At 45.5% G+C, this 9,248-nt stretch overlaps 1 protein-coding gene across 1 annotated transcript in view; it reads left to right on the top strand.

Moving 5' to 3' along the window:
- The first annotated feature begins 4,993 nt into the window (after window positions 1–4,993).
- LOC144515981 (exocyst complex component 3-like protein 2) overlaps window positions 4,994–9,248 on the top strand; it is a 68,647-nt gene continuing 64,392 nt past the window's right edge. Inside the window, exon 1 of the mRNA XM_078247220.1 lies at window positions 4,994–5,347. The gene's annotated coding sequence lies outside the window, so the exon portion shown is untranslated. The remainder of the gene's footprint in view (window positions 5,348–9,248) is intronic.

Genomic DNA, 9,248 nt, shown 5'->3' with positions numbered 1-9,248 from the left:
TTGGGTGTGTGATGAACAGTGGCAATAATAGTCACAATAAAGATATTGTAATAGTTATAATAGTTCATGGTGTCGTAGAGCACAGCAGGGCGTGGCAGGGCGTTGGCTGGACATAGTGTCAGGGTTTGGTCTTATTCTGGTAGTCTTGTTTTTCTGTTATGTTCTGTTTCCTGTTTTATTTTGTAGTCTGTCTTGTCTCCCTTGTCTTGTCTAGCTTTCTTCCTGTCTTTGTTTGTTTCCCGCCTTTTTGATTGTTCTGCCCGACCCTGATTTGTTCCACCTGTTGTGTAACCTGTCCGGTGTTAGTCCTCGTTACCTGGTGTATTTAGTTCCTGTTCTGTCTTTGTCTCTTGTTGGATCATTGTATTTTGTTTCCTGCTGTTTCTGTATGTCGGAGTCTGTGTTTCGTTTGTTTCCTGCCTGGCTACCTTCCGGAGGACATTTTGTGTAAGACTGTTTTTGTTTTAATAAATTACTTCTAAACTGCATTTGGGTCCAAGCCTCGCCACACACTTGAGATATCGTGACACATAGCAAGTCACTTAAAATGTTCAACTTCAGCGAGAGATTTGCATAACGCTGTCAGGAAGCATATCAGGCACAAAGCAGCGGCATATTGAAGACGGAAAGAAACGTTGGTATCTAAGAGGGCTAACAAATAAATGTCTTCAGTTTAACATTTGAAAAACAAGGCCCTATTGACTTAAGGACGGCCAAAAGCCTTCACATCTGCCGCAGGCTGAAAACACATCTCTTCTGACTGCATCTTTTTACACATCTTACTTCTTTCTGTCCAGAGTTTGTACCTTCAAGGTTGAAAGCAGTTCACTGGATGTTGCGTTGGTTAAAAGACATGTTATGTAATGTAAAAAAAGTGTTATATTTCTTTAGAAAGTCTTATATTTCTATCGTCCTTTCATTAGATTAAATAACTCCTTTATTGTTTAGTCACAAAGTGTGTTTGTACCTGGTGAATAAGTCTTTTTATAGCCTAAACAATCCTTTCTGATATCCCATTACATCCTACATACTTATCCCAGTATGGCTATGAAGTTGGTATTGAATTTATTTCTAAAGGGTATTAAAAATCTTTTAAACTGGGGCTGCCATTAGATGTTCTGTATGTTTAAGTTATTAAAACATCAATTTAAAGAACACTGTTGCAAAGAAACTCCTGCACAAGAAGACCGACTTCAGGTGTGTGTGTGTGTGTGTCAGCGCTTCATGTTCAGGACTTCCACCCAGGAGACCGGGGTTCATGTCCTGTTTGAAGAGAAAAGGAAACGGTTTTCCCTCTCATTTCCTACATTTTTGCTGCTTTTTTAAATATTTTGTCACTTTTCTTCGATGTTTTGTTTTCTCTATATTCTCTCCACTTTTTTTTAAAAAACTTTTTCGTATTTTGTCTACTTTTTCATCTCCAACATCCTCTCTCTGTCTTATGAATGAGAAGTTCCTCAGCCTCTTGGAGAGCAGTGCTGCAGGTTTCACATGAGGAGGGGGGGGAGTGCCTGCTGGGGACCCCAAAATCTCTCAACACGTTTTAATGGAGGGAAACTGTAGACGGGCTCCACCCTGGGACACATCAGACACTACATTAAAAAATGCATCGTTGGCACTAATTCAGCCTGTGATGAATGTGAGAACCCTGAGACTGAAAGAGACTTATTTGAATGGGAAGTAAAACAAACTCTCTGGTGTTGAACACTGAAAGGTTTTTAAAACTGTCATTCTAAAATATCTGTAAAAAAGTAGTATGTAGAGAGACAGCAGTAGAGAGTAGTATGAAGAGAGACAGCAGTAGAGAGTAGTATGTAGAGAGACAACAGTAGAGACAACTGTAGGGAGACAACAGTAGAGAGTAGTATGAAGAGAGACAGCAGTAGAGAGTAGTATGTAGAGAGACAACAGTAGAGAGTAGTATGTAGAGAGACAACAGTAGAGACAACTGTAGGGAGACAACAGTAGAGAGTAGTATGAAGAGAGACAGCAGTAGAGAGTAGTATGTAGAGAGACAACAGTAGAGACAACTGTAGAGAGTAGTATGAAGAGAGACTGCAGTAGAGAGTAGTATGTAGAGAGACAACAGTAGAGAATAGAACATAAAGTTAATAAAATGATATCAAATATCAACCATTCACAAAACAATTCAATCTTGTAACATTTAAACTTTAAGAAGTATTTATTATTTTATTGATTCAAACTGCACACTAGTTAACTCAACGGTATCCCCCATTAAAGGTTGCACATCTGGATCTGAACCTACTGGCCTGTATCTGGAGAGAGAGAGAGAGGCCACAATTATGCAGATTTATTTGCAGCAACTTTCAAGTTAATTTTATTTCATTATTATACAGCCCGATAAACAAAAAACCCAAATGGGCCTCCAGGAGCTTTAAGGCTCTGACACACTAACCTGACAGCCGACCGTCGGCAGAGGTTGGTCCAAAAAGTAATAAAAAGCTTAAAAAACGTTGGAAAAAAAATGACAACAAAAAATGGTGGACAAGAAGACAACACACACACAGACGCACACACTCACGCACATGCATACACGCACACCTGACCAGAACTCGGGAACTGGGGACAATGGGAACTGGGGACAGTGGTAACTGGGGACAGTGGGAACTTGGTAACTGGGGACAGTTGCGAAGAAGGCGAAACCCCTCTGGAGACTGCCGGCGAAAACGATACCCCTCAGGCGGCCAAGCACGACGGTGAATACTCTCTGAAGGGCGGACAGGACCGCGAAGTCTCTCTGGAGGCCGGCACTGAGGACAGAACCCCGCTGGCAGCCGAGCAGGATGATGAAGATGGTGCACCTCTGGAGCCGAGGTGAAGGAGGCTGCACGTCAGCTGGAGTTCAGGAACACTGGTCAGTTCAGGAATACTGGTCAGTTCGGGAACACTGGTCAGCTCGGGGACACTGGTCAGCTCTGGAACACTGGACAGCTCAGGCTCTGGCTCGCTGGACAGCTCGGGCTCGGGACTGAAGAGAGGTTGAAGCAGGGAATGGCGTCGGGACCCATATCGGCCACGTCCTCTCTTGCGGCCTCCACGGTTCCCAGGAAATATAGCCAGGCGGGTCCCCTCAAAGGACTGCTTGTTGTTGAGGGTGCCCGCAGAGCAGGTTGCCGTTGAGCCGATAGACAGGTGTCCAGGGGAGCTGCAAGAAGGCGAACTGGACCATTGTCTTCCAGCTTGAAGGCTGGCGGCTTTGGCCTCCTCTGTCCGTTTAGCACACCTAGCAATATACTGGAATATGGTCAAAAAAGTCTCTGGCTCTCCTCCAGGTGGAGAACTGATAGGACTTGGAGTAGTAGGCAAAGGAGCAGGCTGGGTGACACAGGACTTTCACCCAGGAGACCGGGGTTTGCGTCCCGCTCGTCACGCTTGCTATAGCTGTTTACTTTCCTCCCGCGTGTAACAGAACCGTACGCCCAGCCACGACCCTTTCCTAAACCCAACCGTCCCGTAGTTCCCGCGTGTCACAGAACCGTAAGCCCACCCACGACCTTTTCCTTAACATAACTGCGTCAAAAGGGACGGCAATAGTCCCGACCAAGCGCGTTTACTTATAGCGCTAAAGGGACGGCAATAGTCCCGACCAAGCGCGTTTACTTATAGCGCTAAAGGGACGGCAATAGTCCCGACCAAGCGCGTTTACTTATAGCCCTAAAGGGACGGCAATAGTCCCGACCAAGCGCGTTTACTTATAGCGCTAAAGGGACGGCAATAGTCCCGACCAAGCGCGTTTACTTATAGCCCTAAAGGGACGGCAATAGTCCCGACCAAGCGCGTTTACTTATAGCCCTAAAGGGACGGCAATAGTCCTGACCAAGCGCGTTTACTTATAGCCCTAAAGGGACGGCAATAGTCCTGACCAAGCGCGTTTACTTATAGCCCTAAAGGGACGTCAATAGTCCCGACCAAGCGCATTTACTTATAGCCCTAAAGGGACGACAATAGTCCCGACCAAGCACGTTTACTTAAAGCGCTAAAGGAGACTTTTAGCATCAATAAGAACGACAAAGGCACCTGACAAAGGCACCTGACCAAGTGTCCATATTTTACGAGATGAGTGTGAGAACATGTTGCAAATGCAGACACATCAGGCAATGTCGAGTTCAAAAGGTTTAATAACCAAAATCCAAGCAGTGAAGACAGCTGGGCAAAAAAAAATCACCAAATGTCCAGGAATCCAAAAGTCAAAGAATACAAAAACCGGAGTCCAAAACAAAGGGTAGACTAACACAACCTCACATAGAATACCATACAGAAAACAATACAATGATCTGACACAAGACAAGGGGAACACAAAGACTAAATACACAGGGTAACAAGGTAACAAGAAACAGGTGACACAAGGGCTGGGAAACAGGTGAGACACATCAGACAATTACAAGGGCGGGAAATCCAAAAGACAGGAAGTAAAACCAGACAAGACAAGACCGAAAACCAGACTACCAAAATAAAACAGACTTCTGAGAATTTTTTTGCTTTTTCTCCGCCAGTCATGATTCAGTGTAACAACTGCCAGTGTCATTCATATACTGATCAGCATTCACAAGATGCTTTGCATTGACTATTTATGGTTAAAAATGGGCGTGTACGGCGGGATAAGAGGCTGATCCACGTACGAACACTTGTAGGTAATCTCTGATTCATAATGGGAACATTGCTTACAGATGTGCGTACACACGGTTTTATAAATCTGACTTTTTTTACAACTTTTTACTCTACTGCTGTCTCTCTTCATACTACTCTCTACTGTTGTCTCTCTTCATACTACTCTCTACTGATGTCTCTCTACTGTTGTCTCTACTGTGTGTGTGTGTGTGTGTGTGTGTGTGTGTGTGTGTGTGGGGGGTTGTCAGTTGGGGGGGGGGTGAGGAGGAAGAGGAAAAGATGATCATTTCCTGCTGCAGCTAGAAAATAAAACAAACAGGAAACAAGGAGCAGAACTCCCCGAGCTCAGCGAGGAGCGAGTCGACACGGATAGAAACCCAAAAAGACAGAAACACAGACAGTTGAGAGCCCAGCAGAACCCAGGAGAGCCCAGGAGAGCCCAGGAGAGCCCAGGAGAGCCCAGGAGAACCCAGGAGAGCCCAGGAGAACCCAGGAGAGCCCAGGAGAACCCAGGAGAGCCCAGGAGAACCCAGGAGAACGCAGGAGAGCCCAGGAGAACCCGTCAAACAAAACTCAAGACTGGAACTCACTGCGGAGTAAAATCGACCAGCAAACTGCTCCTGACACACACACACACACACTGAGGCAGAGATGTCACAGTCTTGAAGGAAAAAAGTTGTGGATTACTTTTTTATTCTACATAAAGCAAAGAAAAAAGGTAAGAGCTGCTTGTTTAGTGTGTGTGTGTGTGTGTGTGTGTGTGTGTGTGTGTGTGTGTGTGTGTGTGTGTGATATATGTGCATACGTGTGTTTGTTTGTGTATATCTCTCTGTCTGTCTGTCTGTCTGTCTGTCTGTCTGTCTGTCTGTCTCTCTGTCTGTCTGTGTGTGTGTGTGTGTGTGTGTGTGTGTGTGTGTGTGTGTGTGTCAGGGTTGGGTCCAGGTAATCAATCACTGGGAAGACATGCCGGGATGAGCCCCAGTGCATGCTGGGTGGAAGTGATTATGATGTAATCGAAGCAGTCAGACTCAACTTCCTGTTTCAGGACGATAACGTCCAGTTATCAGGACAGTGTGTGTGTGTGTGTGTGTGTGTGTGTGTGTGTGCGCGTGTGTGTAGAAAGTAAAAATAGTGTTAAAAACAACAACAAAAAAAGAAAAGATTGAAAAATGTTATAAGGGACCGTTTGGTATTTATGGAATGGACCACCGGAGGAAAATAGGGGAGGGTCATGTCTTTTTATTCTTTGTTGAGGGGAGGGTCACCTAACATATTTTCGTCAGGGGGGGGGGTCACCCAACTTTTGTATTCATGAAAACAGCAACATTTCAAAGTGGCTTGTTTGGTGCATATTTTTTCATTTAGCTCTTAGTCTCGGCCCTCCTTCCTAGATGTGTCTGACCCATGGATGTATTAAGGAGAAGCTTACCCCCTTCGCTTCAGAACGCGCACCTCCTATGGCGCCATTTTGATGCTACAAAGCCATCACCTCCCGTTAGCATCCCGTTAGCATCCCATTGACTGCCATTCATTTTGACGTCACTTTGACAGAGAATACCTTTACATCTGAAGCGTTTAAAGACTCTATTTGTCCGTTGTTTATTTCTAAAGAAACACGACAATGTATAAAAGGCTCCATTACCTTGTAGCTCACGTTATGGCTCCGTAGCGACGTTTTTATAACAATAGGCTAACGATTGGGTCATAACCACGAGACTTCCTGTCTCATAGTAGAGGAGTTACCGTATAGTACAGGAGAAGCTCTCAGGAAGTTTGGACTTCCATCAGCTGTTTAAGTGTAATGACTAATGTTAACTATCATTTCAGTGATCAATAATGAGCCTGTGTCATGTTATCTCCTTACATATACCTACGCTCTCCGTCTCTGCTAGATTGGGAATGATTGAGATTTCTCTTGGCACAGCTACCAGAAGACTTCCAACTTTCAGACAGGTTGCTCACGTCACATCTACGTCTTCAAGCTCAGTTGGAGGCTGCTCAGTAACGCTCAGCCATCACCGGGAAAGAGCTTCTATCGTCCTTCACTGGTCTCCGTCCAGAGACACGGGGTCTGCTGGTCCATTATATATACTGACTATGGAGCTTACCCCTTTGGGTCTGACTTATGAGTTTGTGGGGGGCAGGCATTGTTTAAAAAATGAGTGGAATAATTACGTCTGGCATGACCAGATATTTTATAAATATTTTAAATAACACAAAACAACTAAATGGTGGTAGGTAATACATCAGATTTCATATACTGCTTCAGTAAAAAAAATATGACCTGGCTGATGATGGGAGCAGCAGGACGCAAAAAACGAAAGTTACTGTTGCACTATGTCTGGACATCTTACCGTGCCAACGTTGCAATAAAGGTTTCCTAAATGCCATGTATATACTAATATAATGTGATGTCATCTTACTAATTGATTGCAGGTTTTGTGTAGATTTGGACTTGTATACGTTTATTCCACTTTGTTTAAACGGCGAAGTGGAGAGGCCTCGTTCACCTGTTCGGAGCTGGCTGTGAATGTGATGCTCGTATAGGCCTTGCTGGATACACAGTGACCGTTTTTGAGGATCTACTGATCGCTGTGGATTACTTATTTTTCCGCAACACGTCCTCACACTCATCTCGTAAAATATGGACGCTTGTTCAGGTGCCTTTGTCATTCTTATTGACGCTAAAAGTCTCCTTTAGCGCTGTAAGTAAACGTGCTTGGTCGGGACTATTTCCGTCCCTTTAGCGCTATAAGTAAACGTGCTTGGTCGGGACTATTGACGTCCCTTTAGCGCTATAAGTAAACGTGCTTGGTCGGGACTATTGCCGTCCCTTTAGCGCTATAAGTAAACGTGCTTGGTCGGGACTATTGCCGTCCCCTTTAGCGCTATAAGTAAACGTGCTTGGTCGGGACTATTGACGCCCCTTTAGCGCTATAAGTAAACGTGCTTGGTCGGGACTATTGCCGTCCCTTTAGCGCTATAAGGAAACGTGCTTGGTCGGGACTATTGCCGTCCCTTTTCAGAGCTATAAGTAAACGTGCTTGGTCGGGACTATTGACGTCTCTTTAGCGCTATAAGTAAACGTTCTTGGTCGGGACTATTGCCGTCCCCTTTAGAGCTATAAGTAAACGTGCTTGGTCGGGACTATTGCCGTCCCCTTTAGCGCTATAAGTAAACATGCTTGGTCGGGACTATTGACGTCCCCTTTAGCGCTATAAGTAAACGTGCTTGGTCGGGACTATTGACGTCCCCTTTAGCGCTATAAGTAAGCGTGCTTGAGTCGGGACTATTGCCGTCCCTTTAGCGCTATAAGGAAACGTGCTTGGTCGGGACTATTGCCGTCCCTTTAGCGCTATAAGTAAACGTGCTTGGTCGGGACTATTGCCGTCCCTTTAGAGCTATAAGTAAACGTGCTTGGTCGGGACTATTGTCGTCCCTTTAGCGCTATAAGTAAACGTGCTTGGTCGGGACTATTGACGTCTCTTTAGAGCTATAAGTAAACGTTCTTGGTCGGGACTATTGCCGTCCCTTTAGAGCTATAAGTAAACGTGCTTGGTCGGGACTATTGACGTCTCTTTAGAGCTATAAGTAAACGTTCTTGGTCGGGACTATTGACGTCCCCTTTAGCGCTGTAAGTAAACGTGCTTGGTCGGGACTATTTCCGTCCCTTTTGACGAAGTTATGTTAAGGAAAAGGTCGTGGGTGGGCGTACGGTTCTGTGACACGCGGGAGGAAAGAAAAAAACGACTATAGCAAGCGTGACAAGCGGGACGAGAACCCTGCTCTCCTGGGTGAAAGTCCTGTGTTTGTTTGACCCATCAACCAACCTCCTGGTTAAAAAGGTTTAAAATTTGGGAAAATTATTCCATTACCATCACCATTTCTATTACCATAACCATAAACATTACCGTAACCACTGTCCTTAATAACATGTGTCCATAATAACAGACTTAATAACAGCGAGTGAACTGGGCAGTAACAAGTCAAACAAGAGAGAAGTAAACGTATGTTTCATCAGCACAGTTTAAAAGAAGAATTATTTACACAACGTTGATTTCTCTTTTCACAGTTTCTGTGTTTCGTTTCTGTGTCGTATGAAACCAGTGATGCAGCAGAATAACTTCTCTTTCTCTGACCCACTGAACTCAGATATATAGTGTGTGTGTGTGTGTGTGTGTGTGTGTGTGTGTGTGTGTGTGTGTGTGTGTGTGTGTGTGTGTGTGTGTGTGTGTGTGTGTGCGTGTGTGCGTGTGGGGCCGGGCCCTTGATCAAGCATTTGTGTTTTTTTAAACATTACTTTATTAGCCTAATTGGGTGGGGAGAAAGCTGTGCCATGATCATGCTCCACTCGCATGCATCACACCGGGCCTGCTGGGCCGTATGGTGGAGCGTCACACCGGGCCTACTGGGCCGTATGGTGGAGCATCACACCGGGCCTACTGGGCCGTATGGTGGAGCCTCACACCGGGCCTGCTGGGCCGTATGGTGGAGCGTCACACCGGGCCTACTGGGCCGTATGGTGGAGCCTCACACCGGGCCTACTGGGCCGTATGGTGGAGCCTCACACCGGGCCTACTGGGCCGTATGGTGGAGCGTCACACCGGGCCTACTGGGCC

This window comes from Sander vitreus, chromosome 3 (assembly GCF_031162955.1).
Source record: "Sander vitreus isolate 19-12246 chromosome 3, sanVit1, whole genome shotgun sequence".
Classification (NCBI taxonomy): Eukaryota; Metazoa; Chordata; class Actinopteri; order Perciformes; family Percidae; genus Sander; species Sander vitreus.
Note: the sequence above shows the minus strand (reverse complement) of the source record. Positions and strands in the feature narration are given on the sequence as shown.